General features: G+C 33.5%; 1 protein-coding gene across 3 annotated transcripts in view; it reads right to left on the bottom strand.

Annotated features, from left to right (window-relative positions):
• Positions 1-24521, bottom strand: part of LOC118183748 (protein pangolin, isoforms A/H/I/S-like) — a 298772-nt gene that overhangs the window by 149452 nt on the left and 124799 nt on the right. The window lies entirely within an intron of this gene.

Here is a 24521-nt window from a genome sequence, read left to right as displayed (position 1 = left end):
AGCAGTTTTTCATTAAGTAAAAAAGCAATCTGAGTTCTATTCCTAGTCATTTAACACTTATTATTTAGTCAACTTATTATTAACTTAACATGGACCTTAATATCGAGATCCATAACATCTTCTCTGCTTACAACTGAATTAGTCTATAACGTAGTGATGAATACAAAGTTAATGAATCTGTAGAGAATTTGTAGATTTTTTGAAAGCAGGAAAAATAAAAAATGAGCAATGCCCTCGCCGGGACTCTTAACTACGGACCTCTGGAATACGCGTCGCGCATGCTGACCACTACACCACGAAGGCATGCTAAAAAGGCGTGAGAAATACCTTATAAATCATTATAGTTAACAAAATTACATAGTACCCTAACAGCAAAATTTTCATAAAATTCCATTGCGCATACAAAGCCGTCCCTTTCCTAAAACTTTCTTCAATTCCTGCTATTCGATATGTATGTGTGTCCGATTCTGAGAGAGCAAGTATGGTGTCAAAAATGAATTTTGGTTCAATACACACATTAAATATTACTCAACACTGCCATTACACTTTTTCTAACTGCATCTAAAAATGCGATGATGAAACTATCTCTGTAATACATATAAATTCCACGACTTTTTAAAGCTAATTCATGTAAGAGCTAAATTTAAGTAAAAATTTTTGGAGCCGTTTGAAATATGTTAAATCAAAATATATCATGCGATAAGTATGTTCCTCCCCTTCCCATTTCAATCCGTGTTAAATCAAAATTAAATAAAAAGATTCATCTAATAATAGAACTGGATATATCAAAATTCTAGGTGCACGCAGTTTAAACACAAGTTGTTAAACAATCACTGAAACTATCTCATCTCTAATTATCATTCTCATTCCTTTTAAAAATTAATTATGAATGATTGGGAACTATTTATAACAATCACAATATACCTTCAACCAAAAAAGCGAATTTGGCACGCACATAATTATCAAGGCTATTGTTCTTCAGTCAAATGCCACACAAGATTTTACTATATGTACTTTAACAGGAATACCATCACACTCCGCTGGGGGAAAAAAAATTGACAACAAAATAATAATATAACATTTCAAAGACAAAATGATACAAGGTTGTATCCAATTCTCTAACAATCCAATTACGACTACAAACCACCGGAAAATGCTATGGTTAACGGGAGGAACCGATAGCGTCTAAATCATCGGCTAATGAGTCGTAGTTGACACTGGCCATTAAGTTATGAATGCTTTTCGCCGCCTGCGCGGCTCCTGAACTAAGATTACTGTAACAAGGAGTCAGTGAGAAACGGAAGAGATCGCTCCTGTCTTCCCGGATGCAAAGAAAGGAAAAAAGAAATTGGATTGGAAATCCAAGTGATTAGTTGAAGTCACGTCTGCGTGGCGCGAGGGTATAGAAGACACTGATACGCCAGATCAAATTTCAATAAACAGACCAAATTACTTTTTTTTTTTTTTTTTTTTTTTGTTTAAGCCTTAGCAGACCTCAATGCAGAGATAACCGTGGAATGAAGACAGTATCGATATAAATCAGTCGATTCGACGGATGAGATCAGAGATTATGTCAGTGAAATATATAAGCCAATTAGAAGTCGGAATCCAGAATAAATCTGATGAATGCTTTCCGCCATTCTCTTAGTGAATCTACATATATTGCTTTTCAATGCATAATTCAAAGATCTTGAAATAAATTTAAACAAACAGTTTAATATCATGATAAATACATTTCGCAGGAACATTAAACGTGACCATTTGCTCACAATGCGGCGGAGGGGACCGCGGAATTTATCAAGAAAGGCGATGTCGTTCCTCAGAGTAACCTTTTTCTCATACACATGCAATATAGGCCGTCCCCGGTTTACGAACAACTTGACGTATGACCGGGCTTCCCACGATGGTTAGGTTATTTGAATACGGGAGGACGATCTGCTTAAGAGGAGGTATGTTTTCGTGAAGGGCTTTTAAAGGAAACTGGCACTTATTCACGCAGCTAACGTTCGCCAAGACTTGAGCCCTGGTCAAACTACCAGTACTCAGCGATTTTAGAGCTCAACTGCTGGTAGCCGGCTTCCCTTAATGATAAGAACTAAGAACATTTTTGCACGACGACTCGTGTTAAAGCAAGTCGGCTGTTGAGCCGCAACCGGTTGCGGTATACCCCGCCATTGGATCACTGGTTCACCTAAATTTTAACGAAGAGACAACAGGGGGGACGGAGCCGAGCATTCCGGAAATCGAAAATGCTGTTGAGGCTCAACAGCATTTTCGATTCGACAGTATTTTAAGTGCTCCCTTGTCACGGAAACATACAACTAACGAACACAGAAACTGCGTTTCGGTATTAAAATCCGGGCCGAGCTTCGTTGCTAGGTAACCAGACCTTGTTTAGACCTTTTGGCATAAAGTTCAAAGCTTCCCAATTTATGCCGACTTCGTGACTTCGTACAAGAGTCAACTATTCAGATCGAACGCGCGAAATTTATTGAGCGGGAAAACAGAATGGGAAATCTGTAGACTCGCCACGCATGCGTAAATTTAGTATCTCTAATTGGCTACGGTTTAGACCCTGTCTTGGAGGTGTGAAAGGAACTTCCGCATATTATGCCTTATGACTATGCCTCTATGACATTTACACTACCGTCTGAACGGAGCCTAAGTTTTGCTCCCAACCGAGTCTTACAGAAAATTCAGTAACCTTATTCCAATCACAGAATATTATCCCCCCCCTTTTTTTTAACACAGTTTGTATTTTAACGCTCTCTTCTCTAAAGAAAAGAGCTTCATATTTATCTTGTTGGGATATAATTATACGCCAAAACAATATTGATTAAATATTCTGGATTTCGTTTTAGGATTGCATTATTTTAGTAGAAGCTTCTAACCTCATTTTACAAGTTTTGACGTCATTTCAAAAGGCAGCTTATTATCATCTTCCAAAAAGTTTACTAATAATATTCCATTAATAATAACATATTGTCATAATTTTGAAAGAACAAAATAACTTTGTTTAGTTTCATCTTTTTAAAATTTAGACGGTCGAGTTTTGAGAACATTTCCTAGATGAACACATTAAGTTCATTGTTAAAGCCCAATTAAAAAAAAAATAAATGCACTTCTCATCGGTTCCGAACGCAAGAATTACATGTTTTTGAACATCATCAAATAATAAAATATTTTCAAATATATCTTCTATGTTATATGAATATCCAAAACCCCTATCTTTATCGATTTCTGTACATTGATACTTTTGTTGCTTCATAATTCGGTACACTAATAACGAAATTAAAGCATGGGCAAGTGTTTCTTTATATGTCTTTGGGATGGGTGTTAATCTGTTTTATGATTTATTCTAAAATAATTCATTATGTATTTCTGTATTCAATTTTCGCTTCACCTCTTGTGTGCATACATGACTTTTCTGGTCGATGTAACTTCTGGGAATACGTTTACCGCAATTGTTTAAATCGGCAAACACAATGCCTACTTCTACTCTAATGCATATGCTTTAGTCTAAAAGGCCTGCCATCATAAACTTGGGTTTTTGTTCCGTCTGTTGTTAAAAGGAACTTCTAATGTAACCAGTACTTATTTAGCTTAACGCGCTAGTGCGATACTAGTGCGACAAATTAACAAAAGTAAAGCTGATCGCTAAAGTAAAGATATCGGTCTTTAAGAAAGATCAAATGGGAATTGAACTAAATGACTGCTTTAGTATAACGAACGGAGAGTGAAGTATCATAATGTCATCCTTCTTTCCACTTATTTATACGAGTGGGTGGCATACGAAGACTAGTACAGGAATGATGGTAAAAAGCTATTTCTGGTTTGGGTTGAATCGGGAATAAAATTGTCAAGGCCTTTCGGCCTTTAGGGAAGGCCTTAATGGATTCTTTAAGGATAATTTTCACCCATCACCTTAATTTAACTCACATGAGTTCTCTTTCACACGTTCCATTCATGTGAATTAAAAGAGTAACATAGTAACATCTAACTTTAAATACTGTACACGGCATTGTTAGAATATTCCATCATCACCGTTTAAAAAAAAAAAAAAAAAAAAAACTTTTAACTGGTTCCTTTCGTTACGCTGATATGCAACATACTACTTACATAACACGGAATGAAAGGTCTTAAACCTCATCGACTGGCAGTAACATCTGATCTTTATTTGTAACTAGTTTCTTTTGTTACGTTGATAAACAACATACTAATCACATAAAACGGAAAATTTATGAAAGATCTTAAACCCCTTCGACTGGCAAAAAAAATATCTATCTACTCAACTCTATAACTATTTCTAGCGAACGAAAATCACTAAATGTAAACAACAACTCACTCGAATGCATGCTAAAGCGCCTCAGCATTACTTACTTACAGATTTTGAATTATTTTTTTTTGGTGTGTATGTTAGTGTTATAAAATGACGGCAGAATAATAACTGTTATAGTTACTAAATGGAATAAAACGCATACACGTGAAACAGAAAAATTTGATCACTCTTAAAAAACATATTTTTAACCGTTCACATTTCAAATCTAAATAAATTCGAATAAAACTTCCTGCAGAATAAATAAACAAAAAAAAAAAAAAAAAAAAATGCAGTAAACAAAATTCCAAATTTGATGTTTGGAATGAAAAATACTTTTTCAACAACTCGCGCGTGATTGATGATCACGATTTTGATTTGACCGTAACGCTTATCCCTATCTCGGAAGGAATCAGTCACTCGACACGCTTGCTTCATTTGTATCTCACCGGCTAGCATTCTAGATGGGACAGTGGACGGGAGAGGGATTAAAGAACTTCCACAGAACACAAACAAATCATTTACCACCGAATACGTTGCCCATTTCCGAGAACTCCGCATCAGGACGTGTCAGTAGTAATTATCTAACGCGTCGTTTTCAAATACGCGCATACACGTTATCTTGCACTTCGTCACCTCTAAATAGCGAAATTTTTGTATCCATGAGAAAGCATTTTGATGGTTTACGCTCTACCTCTAAAAAAGATAATATAACAGTGCTATTTTATATAGGCTAGTTCGCTTATAAAAAGCGTTACATTTATATTAAGCTCGGTATATTTAAATTTAGTTTAATTAACGCTGATTCCACACCTGAGAACTTTGTGAAATGAATAATCAAAATAATGTTTTTTAAATATTCAGAAAAAAGTACAGAAGAGTGGCTAATAAATATCTGAATACTAATTCAGAAGTCTTGACACTCCTATCCAGGCTTTTTTACCTTATCTAATCATCATATCCTATCTTGTTCATTTGCGATTTTGCAGCTGAGGATGATGGTTCGGTAAAACCATTGAAACTAGTCCTGCGAAAATTTGAAAACATAACGCTGAGTTTTGTTGTTTGACTTTTGAATTAGTATTTGATCGGCGTGTTATTGCGTCTTAATATATCTGAATATTATGAAGTACATCGCGAAAAAATAAATGAAAAATTAAACAAATAAAATTAATTTTAACTTATCTGCATTAGGTTTTTTTCTTCTGCTAAAAAATAGAAAAATGTGTTTTATAACATTTATTAGCTTCTTTAAACTTCAAAAATCAAAACATTCAAAAATCCCCAAAATGGAAGATACAGGTGTTTTAAAACGTTACAGACGGAAATAAAAAATTGTTTAATTTAGTGTCATTTTATACTATATTATTGTTATTTTAAAGACATCGTAATGATATCATTATTATATATATTATTGTTATAAAATCCTCAAGCTCGACGAACGGTTTGACTGAATGAATGCTTTTGTGTTTTCTCTATATTTCATTCAAGTCTGAATCAATTTCCCTTTTAAAGTCCTTTATCAAAGCACTTCTACCCTTAGGCAGATAGCTCGTGATAATTATGATATCAAAATTTAGTTTGCTTTGATCATAGCTTGACCATAATAAAATCAAACCGAACACGACTGCAATAAAGAAAACAAATGGAAAAACCTGCTGTTATGGAAAAACAAATGGAAATAATAACCCGAATTGTATGCGACAAAGCTCGCTTAAAATATGGCGCTAAACTGCCAAATAGGCGCAGTTTTGGACGTTTAAGAGAATGCTTTTTTTAACGCTTCGTGCATAAGATCGTAAATCTATCTATAGTCTTGAGAAAAATTACAAAAATTTCGTAAAAACAGGCTGATAAGCGATAACTAATTATCTGTAGTGTCAAACAATTTGAGCTATCAAATTATCCGATGGTGTAGACTCATACGTACACTCGAATACATGGAGAAAATATAAATAATGTACATCCGAATGTAACATTTCTGTAAAAACACTCCAACAAATCACAACGAAAAACCTTTATTTAGGAGAATCAGTTAAAAATTATTAATAGATGAAACTAATGAACAAACCAATCATTAAAATTCATATTTGTTCAATTATAAGTTTAATATAATTAAGTTTCTTCTACAGGAACATAATCAGAGCGCTCAGTACTAATATAAAGGCTAAATCGAATTAAAAAAAAAAAAAAAAGTTCACACAGATGTAACGTGTGTTTTGGAAAATGACTTCATATTTTAAGCATAAAGGACTCTAAAAAAGATTAAAGGGGTGGAAAGGTTTCATTTCTTGGAAGTTACGCAACGGAATATAAATATATATTATAATTTAAATTAGCAGTAGCCCCTTAATGCTTAGTTTTAATTCAGTATTCCCCTTCCCTAGCCTAAAAATAGTAATCTTTTTCTGCACTGCATCAGTCACGTGATTCTTACATAACGCTGGTAATGTAAATGGAACTAAAACATCCAATAATAATTTTACAGCACTATTAATTATCCAATGAATTGTAGTGAGCACCGAAACTAACTCATTCTGAATTAAGATTTCATCCAGAACACAAATTACGTGCTTTCAATATTTCGGCCTAGCTGGACTACTGCTTGCTGCTCTCTACCGCAAAGCTATCAAAAATGTAAACACATCAAAATACGCAGGAGTAATGTGCCACGGTGTTTGCGGTGGCAACATGCTTTTTAATCTGTCTCGGCTGTCAAGTTGCGCTTTATTATGAACCAACATTCTGTGCAATCAATATTTCTAAAACTTATTTACTTTTAAGTTTGTTTCATTACACATAATTCCACCAGCGGCGAAATCGCTGAACACTGGTAGAGCCAGTTTCTCTTAGAAAGTTCACCATGAAGGCATCCCTCCTTAGGCAGTAACACTCGATTGCTTCGCCGTAATTAAATAAACGGAAGCAATCAAATCAAAAACACATTAATTTATTTATTGGCAGGATGAGGTTATAGAAAAATAAAAATCATGTTTCATACTACATAAGCAAACCCAAAACAGTATTTTTCCCCCCCTAAATATTTTTCTACGTCTTCCTTACTTAATATTTTTCTTAACAACAGACAGAAATTGAATTAAGAGACAAATAACACGGTTCCCTTTCTTTTGGAGCAAATAACCTTTAACAAATGTTCAAAAACTTATATGATTCAGAGAATGATAGCAATAAATGTTTCGGTCGCAACAGTTTTCTCGTATTCAGTTTTCAAATCGAAAGATGAAAGGGCGGGGAGAACGAAATTCCAGTTTAATCTTAATGATATATTCCAAAATCACCAGTAATTACCTTCAGTTCCTATACAAGGGATTATTTCGTTATCCTGAACTTGATTTTAATTTTTATCTTAATTAACCTAGACACAAATTCCCCTACAATCTTCTGATAAGCATCAGCCGATGTCTTCATCGAAGCCTGTTTGTTAACATAGCTCACTTTACATAATACTTCATCGAAGTAGAAGTTAGACCTTTATCTATCCCAAACAAGCCGAATGATTGAGTTAATTGGCAGCAATCTCTGTACCATTAAATAGAAAGAATAAATAACAAAGAGCAAATGAAGCAGAATTGTAAGCAAACTTTAAAATTCGCACCTCTTTAGAATTTTGCAATAGAATTTTTAATAATTTTTTCGTTTGTGTATCTGTTTGTTTTCCATATATATTGCTATAAATAACAAACATTGCAAGAATATAAAGTGATTAGCAAAGTTGGACATTGCAGCAACTCTGAAAAATTCGAAAACTACCAACTGTCAATCTGGACTTACTTTTTGGGTCGCATCTCCTCGTTTAAAGTCTGAAACATATTTGTAAAAGGTTTCTAAAACAATTAAAGACACAATAAAAGTGAAATTCGTTAAAAAAAAATTCGTAAATAACATTGATGTATTTTGCAATCAACGGTGAGAGGAATAGGACTTTATTTTAACGGACACAAGTTCCAATTATCTAATAGTATAAACTAAACCTTAAATAAACACCTTAATTTTAGACTAATGGCGATTTTATAGATAATTTCCATGCACTTTCAAGCGGTTCTTGTTCCAATAAATAAAATCAAAATTCTAGGCAATATCAGAAATACGTCAAATTAAATTTATGATTATTAATCCATCCAGATTTCTCGAAGAGTTTTTTTTATGCTTTATTTCACACGCTTGATATTTGTAATTTCTCTTTTGTTCGGTAGATGGCGTAATGATAGTTTTTCACCCCTTCTCTAATTGGACGTATTTCCGTACGACGTACATAGCTTTGCTTCTAGAAGTAGCATTAGCTCGTACTTTATCGAAATGTATTTTTTTCTATCAACTGCTCCCCCCCCCGAAAAAAAAGTGCTCTTTTAAGATTAAAATTTGCCTAATTTTGAACCATAGCAGCGTCCTCTTTTTTTTTCATAAATTACCAAATATTCTTTATTTTAAGCGGTTTCTAATTATAATACAGGCAATTAATTAACTATTCACATGTTTATTGTTCTGTTTATAAAAATTGTCAAATTTCATCAGTTTCAGACTGAACAGCTGACAAATTTATTTTATTTCACTTTAAACAGAAAAAGGCGAATCTTTCGGATCTTGAGAAAAATTTTTATCATTCTCATCATGAAAGATTGAAATATCTACAACAGAAATTGTATTATGGACTTTTCGGAGCATAGTTAAAAGTAGCTGCACAACGAGTACAGTGTTTATTGCAGATCGTTGTATTAATTTCTATTAAATCTGAAGTCTAGAATCATTGAACCAGAAGAAATAAGAAGGTATTTATTTTCTCCCTTCTTTCCATATGCCTTCGTGGTGTAACTGGATGCACGCTCGATGCGTAATCAGAAGATCCGAAGTTCGAATTACGGCGAGGGCAATGCAGATTTTTTTCAGTTTTCAGACATCGAAAAATTCTAAAAACTCTACGGAATCATTACACTAGTGCAACACACTTTTGGTTTATTATTAAAATATAACAAATTTTTGAGAACTTACTGGACGCTTAACCAACAGAATCTGAATCGCATAGTGGAAAAACGCCGGCACCTACAGCCACCAAATTTTGAACATACACACAATGCTCCTCCTAAAAACGTGAGCATCGAAGCTTAAATTTTGAATTTTTTTAAATCTACTTTAATGTTTGCACGAAAGTAATGAAATTTTGATTAAAAAATTAGGACATTTATTTAAGTAGCAAATTTAATCAGAAAAGTCAGTTACTGAAAAGAAATGTATTGCCATTCGGCAAAGCATAAGATGTATAATTTTTTGTTCAAATCTTTTCTGTTACTGATTATTAAACTAACCGATTTAAAAGCAATAAACGCAGTTTTTCCCCCTCCATTATTAGCAAGACTCTTAAATTCGCCGCCTATTTTCCCCCCTATATTTATAACTACTACTTACAATTAAGTAGTAGCCAATTAAGACAGCCAATTAAGAAAGGTAAAAGGTAAAAATACGGGAAAGGAAGACGACAGGCAGGTACACATAAACTTGTATGCAACTTGCAGAATCAAAACTTTAACACCTTTTTGAAGAACACTATAGTAGCTAAACCCCAGATACATATTAGAAGCCCTAATAATTTCTGTCATCTGTGTTGCCGTTGCGTTGTGACTTATCTCACTTCTCTGTAAGTAACATCAGAACAAGCCCACGAAATTCATCGTAGCAAGGAGTGAGAGCAAGTCTGCACCTGTCGCTGGCTACAAGTCTTGAGCAGAAACAGGTGACAGTACAACTTCGCTCAGTTCCTCCCCAATTTTGAAGCAGAGCACCGCGTGGAATGGGGAACGGATACAAGGGTCTCCCTCTTCCTTAGCCACCAACCTTTCGAGAGGACTTCGTCCGCTCGCTATGTATTTAAAGTGCTCCCATGTAGCAAAGACACTATACATTTGCAAACATCCATGCATTCTCATTCCACCCCTCCAGTATCGCTGTAGGCTCTCCTAACCACCATACCGTCTAGACGGCTCTATCATCTGTTCTTCAATTAAAACAGAAGAAAGAAAATTTTGACCAGTTCGAACCGCAATATTTAGCAATCTTGAAATTTTGACCCAATATAAGTATCTCAAATTTAATATATTAATGGCAAGTTAACCTATAGAGACATTCTGTTTTTCTGTTTCAGTAAATTCAGTGAAATATCCAACATTTAATAAAGCATACTTTGTAATTGTTAAAAGACTTTCCCTAAACTGCCTTTATGCAATTCTAAGCATATATGACACTTAAAGCATACCCGCGGGGCAAAAGCAGAGAAAATTATGACATTTTGCAGTCGAGAGAAGGTTAATGTTCTTTACCCAAAAATCTCAAATATATAGTAGTAATATAATGCTTATAAGTAAGAAGTGCATTGTTCATTTTAAAATGGATAAGTGTGTTTATAAATCAATTAAAATAAATCAAATGAAACGTTTCAATTTAGGAAAACAATACTTCCTTGTATTCCGGAATTTTAGCAAGCAATCGCTAGGCATGAGGACAATTTCAAGGATTTGACTTCAATTTTGAAATAGGACCACTCAACATTACGTATCTCGAGCAAATTCTAATGAAGTTATTTAAATAAAAAAAAATTAAAAAAAAAAAAAAATATGGAACCACAACGAAACTGTAATTCGAGGATTAATTCGGTTATTTCCTAAATCTTAAAAAACAACAGCGCGATAAAATTTTATCTTAGCTAAAAAGTATCATACACTTTTTATTTCATGTTATTTTCAATTTAATATGGTCATACTGAGACGAAATTCCATCATAAATTGCATTGAAAAATAACCAGTAAAATCCAACCCGCAAAAATCGAATTCATCAACATAATAAACTTGAAACGATGGCCACACTACAAATGACCTAAAAAGAGTGAGAAAGAGAAGAAAAAATACTTCTTCCAGGAAGATTATATGACAGACAATTTTGATGAAAGTGAGGCAATTTTCAAATGTCTTCTTCATATCTGAAACACCTGGAAGAAGAAATCACAGAAGCAGCGTACAAGCTGTTATGCGATTTCCACCGGTCAGATAAATAACAGGGCGCAAAAAAAAAAAAAAAAAAAAATACAGGTGTAGGAAAAGTGGAAGGGAAAAAATATAATTTCTACAAACTTTTCTGTGTCTGGTGTGTTTACATACATACTACATAGAAGGTTTATATCATTTTCGCCATCGTCTCTTTACCATTTTCGTTTCAGCCATGCTACGCAGCAGGAGAAAACGACACTCCCGATGCAGTATCTGACGCTGATCGAACCCATTGTAACTACAAAAGTTGTAAAATTGTCGACACTTTAAAGATAAGCTTCCGTAATTAAAAAGTAAACAAATACATGCTTTTACACTTCACAGGAACGTATCAATCCTTTATTTTGTGGGCCACCTTAATTTAATTTATCTAAGTCACAATCCGTTATCCAAGGCGCATACACGATGACGCAAGAATTTGCATTGTTCACCCGTGTGACATGCAAAATCACAGCTGTATCGCGCTCGCCTGCAACCACGCTCGCCTGCACTTCGTATACACACCATTTAAGAGACCTAAGCAGACTATTCAGCTACTAAAACAGAATGGCGCATCTTTTTTGCAAGTTAATACGTTTAACCACGCTACTGAATTCAGCAATAGTAATCCTTAAATGGGATTAACTTAACTTACTCCCTGTTCGTCTTGCGCGGGTATTATAAAAAAGTCGTAAAACGTGGTTATGATTGTGTTTATCGAAGCGTATGCAGCGTGAGAAAAAGTAGGTAAAATGCTTTCGCTTTCGGAGAACTTGTCTCTTGGACAGGTAAATGCGCTATCCGAGGAGGACGAGATGAAAATATTATTTCATACACTAATTTCCTTTTCATGAACACTGGAGACAACCTAGGATAATCAGTTTAATTATGAAGATGTTTCAAAACGTAACAGTAAATTGAAAACTATGAGACAGAAAATTCAACGACAGATACAAATTATATGTCATTTTACTACACCTTCCTTCGCAATAAAATAAAATCCTCTTGACAGGTTAATGGTTGGGGAAAGCTGGGTAGAAAAATCTTGAATGAAGCTTAGGCAGGAGTTGTCGTGTGTTTTGCCTTTAAATCAAATAATCCGTTCTCAATACACTTCTCGCACCAATGCACGAACTTGCAGCTAGGAATGAAAACGTCTTTCTGCGTATCTTCCTGGCTACATGCATCAGAACGAAATCATCATCCAGTTTATCTACTAGTGTGAAATCTTCATAAGTTCTGACTTATGATAAACCTTTTATTATGTAAGTAGTCAGATCAAGGTCATCAAGGTCTGCTTATAGATTTTTACCTTATTTATATTTCTCAACATTGCGTTACTAATTTGATATTATTCGAGAAAAGTATTTCACACATTATGCAATATCAATTTGATGAAAAAACGCGACGAAAAGCAAAAAAGTTGAAATATTTTTCCATGCCTACACAAATTATTAACAAAGAACCGCCTTACAAAATTACAAACAAATTAATTGATGCACATGAAATTATGAAAACTTTTAACATTACTTGTGGATTTTACACAAGTGCTAAAAATAAAACGAGATTGAAGTAGAAGGAATAATATTAAAGTAAAATTAACAAATAAAAATGTGTTTTCGTCTGTCATCAGTGAAAGCGCATTTCTCTCTCTTCGGTTTAAAAAGTGCTGAGAAATCGCCATTATTTAAATACTATCTATCTCGCTAGTGGTACTGTTCATTAGTGATTAAAAGTGGGCAGAAATAACATATAAAGTACGCAATAATAATGCAAGTACTAAAGCTCGGAGAATACGTGGGGCCAATCTGCTGATGACACTGATCATAGCGCTGCCCCCTCCCTTCAACGAGTGAACCTCGAAATTTCAATGATTGGGGGATTGTATCCATATTTACAATTACCATTAATTATTTTTATTATTTCACATAAAGGGGCGTTTATATCGAAAACTTAAATGTTGGCTGTTCATGTATAATCTGCATAGCAAAAGCTTGGACTGGTCTCACGTGCAAAACTAAGATCCACCTGACGCAGCACAGATGACTTCCACACCGATTAATGAAGCCTCAACCAGTCATAAAAAACTGAAGGTCCTCTTTTTTTTACAACAGAACAACAGAATTTGTGAGAAATTTTCAGTTTACGCTACAGCACATAAATGCGAGGTCCTAAAAAGAAACTACTATCGTTTCCTGAAACAGAAAACTATTAAGACTACTAGAAACGAAAATAACCCATTACAAAAGCTACAAGAAATTCTGTATTTCTAATCTTTTTTCCGAAAAGGGAAAAGTAGGAAATGGAGATCGCTCTTTTCCCCGTAAAATATAAAGTGAAATCCTTATAAGAGGCTTTGTTTGTTTAACTAATTAGGGTAAAGCACTCAAGGGAGATCTGCTGAAGGAAGGGATGCCTATGTAGAGAGTTTTCTAAAGGAAATTGGTACAACGAAAACAGCACACAAAATGATACGATGAAATCCATGCATATCTGCTGGGAAATGCCTGAGAGGTAGATTTTTAGCAAACTATGCGAGAGGATCTGAATTCGGAACCGGAAAATCAGATTTCAGCAGTCTTATTCACTTGGACATCAGAGGCCCTCTTATAAAAGGTAGCTGGTTTTCAACGATGAAAAATGAATAACAATGATGAGAAAGCGAAATATTTTTGCCTCCATTTATGCTACTGCAGCAGTTTTCAATAGTATACTTTACACGCTGTGATAATCTCGAGCAATTTATAATGAAAACATTACATGTCAAAAATTAAAAATTGTCTTGAAATGTTGATTAGTATCTAAAAATCTTAAAAGGACTGCAAATCTAAAAGCGAAACCTCGGAGAAGACATGGATGCTTTGTAAATGACAGGGAGTGATTACAGTAAGGTAAATCTGAACATATCAATACTTACATGTAGTATCTTTGAAACGACAATAAAAAGCATATTACAGATAGAGTAAACAAAGAATGCTTGTGTTATCGGCAAATTATAAAATCAGGCAGTCTTATAGAATACCATAAGAAACTGTTCGGCAATATATGAAACGATTAAGTATTTCACACATTCCCTAGGCATTCTATAGAATGCCAACTGACAAACCGGCAAATTATGAAATATATCTTCGATTCGTTTCGAATAACCGAAATTACTTCCCAGAAGGTAATAAACAATGCAAAAAGAAGCCAAAATAACTACTAAGAAGGAACCACAGGACTATTGGGGGTTGCTAAATAGCTATGATGTTTGTGGAAAACAAAAAGTTAAGTCCTGTTATAGAAGGCATCAGTACTACACAGTACTACATCACGGACATTGAGTTATATCACGTACTTCATGAAACTTACTTGGACTCGGAGGACGTGACATAATACTGAAAGAATGTTCAACCAAAAATGTCACACGGAATGATACTGAATTGCACATCCACCTTATCATGACCTTTTTTATATTTCGCCTAAAGAGCATTTGTCATTCTATAGAATGCTTCCGTAAAGTATCTAATAATTCTCACGTTTCATACTTCGCCTAAAAGCGCCAAGCATTCTATAAAATGCCTAGGTATTCTACAGAATGCTGGCGTTTCATTTACATTGCCGGTAACTTAGGCATCAGTTTCTTTACGATCACACTTTTTACTTCATTCCTCCTTTTATCACTTTAAATGACTAAATGTAATTTTTTAAGGTGCCCTAATACTAGCGAACAATCCCACAGGCTATGTTAGAAAGAGAAAATTGGGATTTGATTTATTTTCAGCATGCCCCTCGGCCTAATTACAGGTGTGGATCATCAACGCAACGGCTAGCGATGGATGCATGTTCTCTCACTCATAAAGACAGTAAAAGGAGGCAAGAAAAAAAGAAATTAAAAAACAGAAGGAAAAAAAAATCATGTATACATAAAATAAAGCATGAAAGGACAGGGGAAGAAAAAAATCAAAAAGGGGGAGGGAACTGCAGGTGTAACAGGTTTTTCATGCAAAAAAGGTACGGGAGTGGGATAAGTCAGTAGTATTCCTTGATCACCCTCCTCCCTCTTACTTTTTCGGCTCGGGAGGCCCCACTTATTACACTAACAAGAGTGAACAGCTCCAGTGAAGGCATATTAACACGCATGTCAAAATGAAAATTTTCTCGTCCGCGTATATGTAAAGTAGCGTTTTTTAACACATCGAAGATAATCTTTGAAATCAACTAAGAATTAAAAATATAAAGTCAATTGATATACTCCAAAAAACATTAATAAAAATATGCAATGTGCTTATTGGTGATTAAAAGTCCTCAAGTGCGCAGCTCGATTAATACTACAGCCTGCCTCGTTTGATAATTTCAAATTAAAAAAAATAATAATAATAAATAAATAATCTGAAACCTTTCAGTTTTTACATTACGCCCAAAGGGGCACCTTTATTTATTAAATATCATGTTCTTCGCACTTAAGCCAAAAAATTCAATTCACAGCAATATCGCAAAATAATTTCAATATGAGCATATCTTCAGAATTTCCGATACACAGTCTCGCGAGCTAGAGATAAAAGTTTTTTTTCCCGTAAAGTATTGCCATTGCTCCCTTAGAAATCGTTGAGTTTGTTAATCAAAAATTCTTTAATTTCTGACCAAATATGAAATCGATAATAAAACAAATTCCAAATTCGGACTTCCAGATGCCCATATTCGGGTCTAGACGTACGTTATTCAAAATTTGATGGCTCTAGGTACCGTTGTTTTATCACAGTGCGAGAAACATACATACATTTACGCAGATTCTTCAATGTTTGATTTCTTTAAACATAATACAGGGCTGTAATATTTGGTGGCAACAGTCTAAAAAGTGATTCAACGGGGGGAGAAAAAAAAAAACTGATAAATTACTTTTTTTTAAGATACTTAAATAAACATAAAAATTTTAATAAATTAATAAATTTTCCATTATTTTAAATAGAATATTTCAACAAATAAATAAAGAAAGAAAAGAACCTAAAGTCTTGTGATTATTTATTACAAATGTTAATTAATGAAACTGGAGAGACCAAAATTTTTTAGAATATTGAAATTATTTTTAAAAATTTTTATTAATGCAGTTTTAAAAATCGCCTAACGATAATTGTCACATGACATCAGCTTCAAATTGAGTTGTCCCACAATAGTAGAGATTTGCTTTAGTTATAGTCAATTACAAATCAAAGCCTCGCTCGTCAGTTACAAATCAGTCGCTAGAGGGAGTTCAAATTTATTATTATACAAGGATTTGGAGGCTGAAGTGAGATAAATGATTTGGAGGTCCCTTGGAAATTTGGTGGCCGGAAGCATATGCCCCATTTATCGTTGCGTAAATCAGACCCAGTTCACGCATGAGTTTATATAATCATTATATGAATACGAAATATTTTTACATGAATATATCTTTACAAACTGTATCTATATGAATGATGCTGGTGTCCAACCACGCTATACACTCTTTAAAGTTTTAAAACAAACTGAAATCAGAAATCAAAACAGTAAAAACTCAACAATTTTCAACATGTGGTCATTCTGAATTTAACAGATTGATAGCTGTACTTTGATTTAATTTAATTTAAACTGGGATACAAATTCCGTTAACATTAGGTACTAAACTTCACACATTGCAAATTAAGTAGAAATTACGAGTCATTAAAAGTTTTATAGTGAACTTTTTTTTCAAAGTTTAATAACTTTTCTTTAACAGTTGGTAAAAGCTGAATAAAGTACCTACGACGCTGGCTGCATTTTAAATTTAAATATTCCCGCGGGGGGGGGCCGGGATTACGGAAATAAAAGTGGATAATACTGGTATCCTATGGCAGCTAGTTTGCTCTAAAAACTTATTTGATCGAATTTAACAGGAAGAGAAAGCGATACAAAACATTCGTACACAGCAATGAGCGGTTTATAAGATTTTAAATGCATTATGTAAAAAATGAGCTTTTAAGCGCCGACGTTAAGGCAGATTGCAGTTTTACTTGGGATTTAAAAAGATTGCAGATGATAATGATTATCTCCAACAGATCTCACTTCGCTGTCACGCTCGTGTATACTGAGTGCTCCCTTGCTCACCGTGTGCAGCAAGCATGGAGCTTATTCCCTGCCTCCGTGGGTTAGTAGTATGGACAGAGAAGTGGAAGATCCTCGGACCGCGACCCCCCTCGGAGTGCTCTGTCTCAAAATTGGGGCGGAACTGCAGTTAGTGCAGCGGGACCAGCGGTGAATTTCTGGTGTTCCACCCACTTCTACTTGCAGCTGTACAACTAGAACTCGCTGGAAAAGTTTTCGAGAACAGAACATGACAAGCTACGTCCAGGTAGTCGATCACAAATCTCTAGATAATACGGAGATTTACTGATCTGCTAGACAAGACGGGGGGGGAGTACGTATACCATATAGTAGATGTGTACAAAAACACCTGTCAGCAATGCAGTCAACGATCCCTCAAAAATGTTTAGATACCTCATCATCATATCTTGATTAAGCTTGATGATTTGTAACTATCAAACATGATTTTCTGTGTGTCTCGAAAAAACACGCCAATATAGTACAGGAAGCTTTCAAATCGGTCACACCTGAATCATACCGCTCTGTTGGCAGAGTAGCACTGAACGGCTGCGACAGCTTTAGGTCTGGGTTCGAGTCCCGAAGAAAGCATGAATGTTTGATACTGTATAGTCTCTCTGCAGCATAGCAGCACTGTCGAGCGAAATGTTTTCTCAACACATTAGTGAAATGAAGTGGGTGAGAAAGCCCTCGGATCTGCCTCCTAGAAGATTCTCCTTCAAAAGTGAAACGGAGTTGGGAGAATTCGCATTCTCACCTATAAAATGCTTAAAGCCTAAGCCAATAGAGGTGTGTCTTACCTTTTGGCCACTTCGTTAACTAGATCTAATGCTACTTACTGTCAAGAAAATATTACCAAGTCACCATATAAAGACACTTGAAACATTCGGAAAATGTCGGATTTGCAGGGATATAAACTTATGTACTTCTTTCAGTTATATAAGGCTTGGTAGGTTCAAGGAGAATCATCAGTCTTCGAGAACTTGCTTCTTGTAACGACAGGCCACGCAAGATTGCCTCTTAAATACAAAATTCTTCACACACATGAATGCAATACCAAACAAGAATGAATTTTACATAAAGATGTAATCTTTCGAATGCCAATGAATCAATTATCATGAATGTCATTCATATCTCGTTATTAATGAAGACTTTACCTTTGACTTTTCAAAGAACTGGGATTAGTGTTCAGACACCGTTTTATTACGATTTCATCTCTACTGTCAACATTTTAATGAAAAGGTATTCAAACTCAAAATGCACAACAACAACAACACCGGAAAATGAAAAGAAGCGCAAGCTTCCAGCAAGTTGATTTAAAAGCAAAACAATGAACGCGAGTGAGTGGGGGGAAAAAGCCACTCGATACTTGGACAAGACTCAAAAATGTATTCCGACGACAGAACACCTATGAAAAAAATACCGAGTATAACTTTCAACCACGCCTTAAGCATGGCGTGAAATATATTCAGCATCAAAAGAGAAGAGACATGCAATATAAATAGCCACCGCTACTTTTTTTTTCTCCCACATGTCGTATCCCTAGTTCTGCTTTTGATAGCAAACAGATGTCGCGTCTAAGAAACGATTTCTAACTTAGGCGGAGTGGTTACGCGCGACATCGCCTTTCTTAGAATTCATTTTCTGCTTTCATGCAGATTTCTTCTAAGTTACGGATTAAGTCGGATATCTTAATCTTGATATAAATGTTGGCGATTCAACCGATAAAAAAAGGGGCGGAGGTGATTTTATAAAGCATAGTATTGTAAGCTATTATATTACATAAAAATTCTTAACTTAAGTCCACCATCCACACCATGGAGGTAGGAAAGGGAGGAGGGGCCATTCCGCGCTAGAAGTAAAGCACTGCTTTGAAGCTTGGGTCACCAGACGGGGTGTTATTTGTTTACATTCAGAAGCTCGCTTGACAAGATTCTGATTGTATTTCGACACACGACAGTTCCATAGAAATCGAAAAAAGGACACTCTCGAAGGAAAGAAACATTCATAGTGTGATGGATAATAGCAATTTGTATAGTTTAGTGACATTTACGCAAAAATCACATCTTGGTTATTTTTCGATAACTAACAACAGCGATTTTGATTATGAATTTGTTTTATAAAATTCGAAGCTGTTGCACTACAAAAATATAGGTTTTAAGAAAATTGCTAAAAGAGATCTGCCAAAATTTATTTTCTAGAAGATTTGAAAAGTTTGAAACTTGATGGCTAAATGTAAATATAAAATTATGTATGTTAAAATATTTGTAATTAGGCACATAGGTCAGATTAAGTTTTTATTAAATAGAGTAACGCATGCAAGGGCTATCTGCCTAAAGAGAGAGATGCCATCGTGGAGGAATTTTGAAGAAAAACTGACCTTTGAGTGGGTATTAAAAATAATACTTATAATTTTCATTCAAATTATATTCATATATATTTTTTATGTAAAACTTTCGGGTGTATGCTAAATTAATGTAAATTACTTTACACGAAAAATATAGTGAATGCACAGAAATTAAAGATTTGCACATGCCGGAAATGATAAAGAGGAAATATGTATGGGTATTTATGCATGTGCTTGCAAAAAGCATGTATCTGCCTTTGACAAAATACTTAAATATTCATTAAATTATTTATAATGTATTTGAAATGAAGAATTTATTCACTTATAAACAACTGTGAAGAAATCTAATGATTAAATGTATCTAATTTGTAATGATTATAAATGTTATCTAAATATATAATAACCTTAATATTGAATTGTAAACATAAATTGAAATCCTGTTGACAAATACGTTATAAAACTATTTAAGCAAGAATTGTTCGTATTGGAAAGCAATCTCTTAAAAGGTATTGTAAAACAAATGCTATGAGACGCGCTTAAGAACGTAATAAAGAGTTTTGGAATATGTATTGTTGAAATGAAGGGTAAAAAAAAAAATCTGATAAGTGTAATTAAAAGAATTATTCCCTTTACATTTTATAATAACTCAGTTACAAGTTTTAAATAATACTTGAAAAAAAAAAAAAAAAAAAAAAAAAAGAAGAAAACTTATTTTATTCCCTTTCAGAAATGTTCAGAGAAAGTCAAATACTATTTAATACCTATTTAATTATTAGGAATTAGCGAAATACTTATTTAAAGTATTTCGCTAATTCCTAATAATTCTCTAATTTAAAATGAACTGAATAGAGCATTAATTATAAATTGACTTACATTTTTCGATTTAAAAGAAGCCAAAAAATCATGTCATATTTAAGAAAGTATTTTAGGAAGAAGCTCTATAAATAGAAAAGAAATAATGCATAATTTTAATATTAATAATACAATAAACTTTGATCTTAATGTTTGTACCTTAACCCAATAAAATCGAATTACCTTAATTTTTTTTTCTAATGTAATTAACGAAAACTTGCGAAAATATTTCATTCAAATTAAACCATTCTGAGAAAACTGTCCTGTGAAAATTATAGCATTTAATTCCGTTCAGAATGAAATGTTGTTTAAAAATATGTTGTTTTCACATACTTAGGACTCTGAAGTGTTGTAGAAAAAGAAAATATATACATTTATATGTATATTTGCGACGTAATTACAAAATATTTACACCCGAACGCGTCAAATCCCATAGAACTCAATGGTAAATGACCCAATGTTTGTACCTTAACCGAATAAAATCGAATTACCTTAATTTTTTTTTTCTAATGTAATTAACGAAAACTTGTGAAAATATTTCATTCAAATTAAACCATTCTGATCCACACCATGGAGGTAGGAAGTAAGATGGAGTCGCCCTAAACAAGTTTCTCCGTACCCTGCTCTGAAGCACCGGCGATCCCTACGTGGTGACCAAAACATTGGGTCATTTACCATTGAGTTCAATGGGATTTAACGCGTTCGGGTGTAAATATTTTGTAATTACGTCGCAAATATACATATAAATGTATATATTTTCTTTTTCTACAACACTTCAGAGTCCTAAGAATGTGAAAACAACATATTTTTAAACAACATTTCATTCTGAACGGAATTAAATGCTATACTTTTCACAGGACAGTTTTCTCAGAATGGTTTAATTTGAATGAAATATTTTCACAATTTTCGTTAATTACATTAGAAAAAAAAGTTTTCGTTAATTACATTAAAAAAGTTTTCGTTAATTACATTAGAAAAAAAAATTAAGGTAATTCGATTTTATTCGGTTAAGGTACAAAAATTAAGATCAAAGTTTATTGTATTATTACTATTAAAATTATGCATTATTTCTTTTCTATTTATAGAGCTTCTTCCTAAAACACTTTCTTAAATATGACATGATTTTTTGGCTTTTTTTAAATCGAAAAATGTAAGTCAATTCATAATTAATGCTCTATTCGGTTCATTTTAAATTAGAGAATTAGAATTATTAGGAATTAGCGAAATACTTTAAATAAATATTTCGCTAATTCCTAATAATTAAATAGGTATTAAATAGTATTTGACTTTCTCTGAACATTTCTGAAAGGGAATAAAATAACCAAGATGTGATTTTTGCGTAAATGTCAGTAAACTATACAAATTGCTATTATCCATTACACTATGAATGTTTCTTTCATACGAGAGTGTCCCTTTTTCGATTTCTATGGAACTGTCGTGTGTCGAAATACTATCAGAATCTTGTCAAGCGAGCTTCTGAATGTAAACAAAGAACACCCCGTCTGGTGACCCAAGCTTCAAAGCAGTGCTTCACTTCTAGCGCGGAATGGCCCCTCCTCCCTTTCCTACCTCCATGATCCACACGCACCCCAAAGAAAGATTAAAAAAAAAAAAAAAAAAAATCCATAAAAAGCGCAGTTTTCCAACGTGGTATCTATTGCCCACCGATGGACGATAAGGAGACAATAAGATCTCATTTAAAAAATTTAAATTGTCTCAATACTTAGGGTGGCGGATTAACATTCACGTAGTTAACATACGTGAATTCATACATTCACATATATTATAGCAATGCATCTTTATAAAGATCTATTAAATCATGTTAGTCGACACTTCACACATACTGGTTGAGGTATATATCGCTATATATTTATTTATTTATTTACAAGGAAGTAGAAATTACAGACCGCCTTTATAATACTCTAAAAATATGATTTGAAATCTGGGTTGTTCTTTACAATATGGTAACTGGTAGTTTAGCTACATTTTGGAGGCGATAAAGGTTACTACCTGGCACTTTGGTAATAATGTGAGCAGTACTCAGTTCCGATTACGCATTATTTTGTGTGAGGGAAATGAGAGATCATGGGATATGTCATGTGATATTAATGGACGAATTACGGTTCTTTAATCGGAAAAGGGGGGAAATCGGAAAAAAATCTGGAAATTTTGTATTTGGCTTTATTCTGTGTTGTGTGAAACAGTGTTCGTGAATTTTTGGATCCCATGGCCGTAACTAAAGCGAATTCGAAATGGGTATTTATGTATGTATTAATTTAATGTATGTGCTCATTTATATTTTAAGTAGTGTTTTTGAATTTAATTATATTTTAATTAAATGATAGTTATTTTGTGAATTTTATGTTTGTAGGAATTTCGTATACGTTTTAGTTGAAGTAAACGTGCATGGAAATAATTTAAATATCTGACAATAAGTATTTGTAATGGTTGCGGTATGAATTCGTTGGTGACGTGTATAATGTAATAGATGATTTAGAGGTAAAAGTTTTTGGATATTTTATTTATTTTATATGTGGAAATGTTCATTACTTTTTCGCGATCAGGTAATTTCATATATGTTCTTATGTTCTTTTTACCGGGTTTAAAGATTGAGAAAATTGTCATGTATTTTCGTGAAATTTTTCTAATTTATGAGAAAAAAGCAGTGTACATGGATATAGTGAAGGGTGTGCGCAATGCCATTTTTGGGCAATTCTGGGATGTTTTTTTAAGTAAAAATAAGTCGGCGTGTACATGGTTTAGTGATATTTTAATTAAATGATAGTTATTTTGTGAATTTTATGTTTGTAGGAATTTGGTACACGTTTAAGTTGAAGTAAACGTGCATGGAAATAATTTAAATATTTGATACTAAGTATTTGTAATGCTTGCGGTATGAATTCGTTGGTGACGTGTATAATGTAATAGATGATTTAGAGGTAAAAGTTTTTGGATATTTTATTTATTTTATATGTGGAAATGTTCATTACTTTTTCGCGATCAGGTAATTTCATATATGTTCTTATGTTCTTTTTACCGGGTTTAAAGATTGAGAAAATTGTCATGTATTTTCGTGAAATTTTTCTAATTTATGAGAAAAAAGCAGTGTACATGGATATAGTGAAGGGTGTGCGCAATGCCATTTTTGGGCAATTCTGGGATGTTTTTTTAAGTAAAAATAAGTCGGCGTGTACATGGTTTAGTGATATTTTAATTAAATGATAGTTATTTTGTGAATTTTATGTTTGTAGGAATTTGGTACACGTTTAAGTTGAAGTAAACGTGCATGGAAATAATTTAAATATTTGATACTAAGTATTTGTAATGCTTGCGGTATGAATTCGTTGGTGACGTGTATAATGTAATAGATGATTTAGAGGTAAAAGTTTTTGGATATTTTATTTATTTTATATGTGGAAATGTTCATATTTGGAAAGGGTAAATACTTTTTCGCGATCAGGTATTTTCATATATGTTCTTTTTACCGGGTTTAAAGATTGAGAAAATTTTTATGTATTTTCGTGAAATTTTTCTAATTTATGAGAAAAAAGCAGTGTACATGGATCTAGTGAAGAGTGTGCGCAATGCCATTTTTGTGCAAATCTGGGATGTTTTTTTAAGTAAAAATAAGTCGATGTGTACATGGTTATTGTGTATGTGCGATTTTGAAAAACGCGGCAAGGAGTTTGCGATTCTTCACTTTTTCCCAATTTTGCTGTTAATATTTGTCATGATTAAGTAGTTTTGTTCCATAAAATTTCTAGCATAAGTGTAATTCGGCTAGTAGATTGTTGGAAAAAGTGTTGAGTAAATAAAAAGAAAAGAAACATGTCTTTACTTCGTGAAGACAAAATGGCGGCGGGAAAAAAAAATAGAGGGTTGCTGTAGGAGAGTTGGTCGC

The sequence above is a fragment of the Stegodyphus dumicola genome, chromosome 1, assembly GCF_044657685.1.
Source record: "Stegodyphus dumicola isolate Sdum_Otavi_A_Nest chromosome 1, ASM4465768v1".
Taxonomy (NCBI): Eukaryota; Metazoa; Arthropoda; class Arachnida; order Araneae; family Eresidae; genus Stegodyphus; species Stegodyphus dumicola.
Note: the sequence above shows the minus strand (reverse complement) of the source record. Positions and strands in the feature narration are given on the sequence as shown.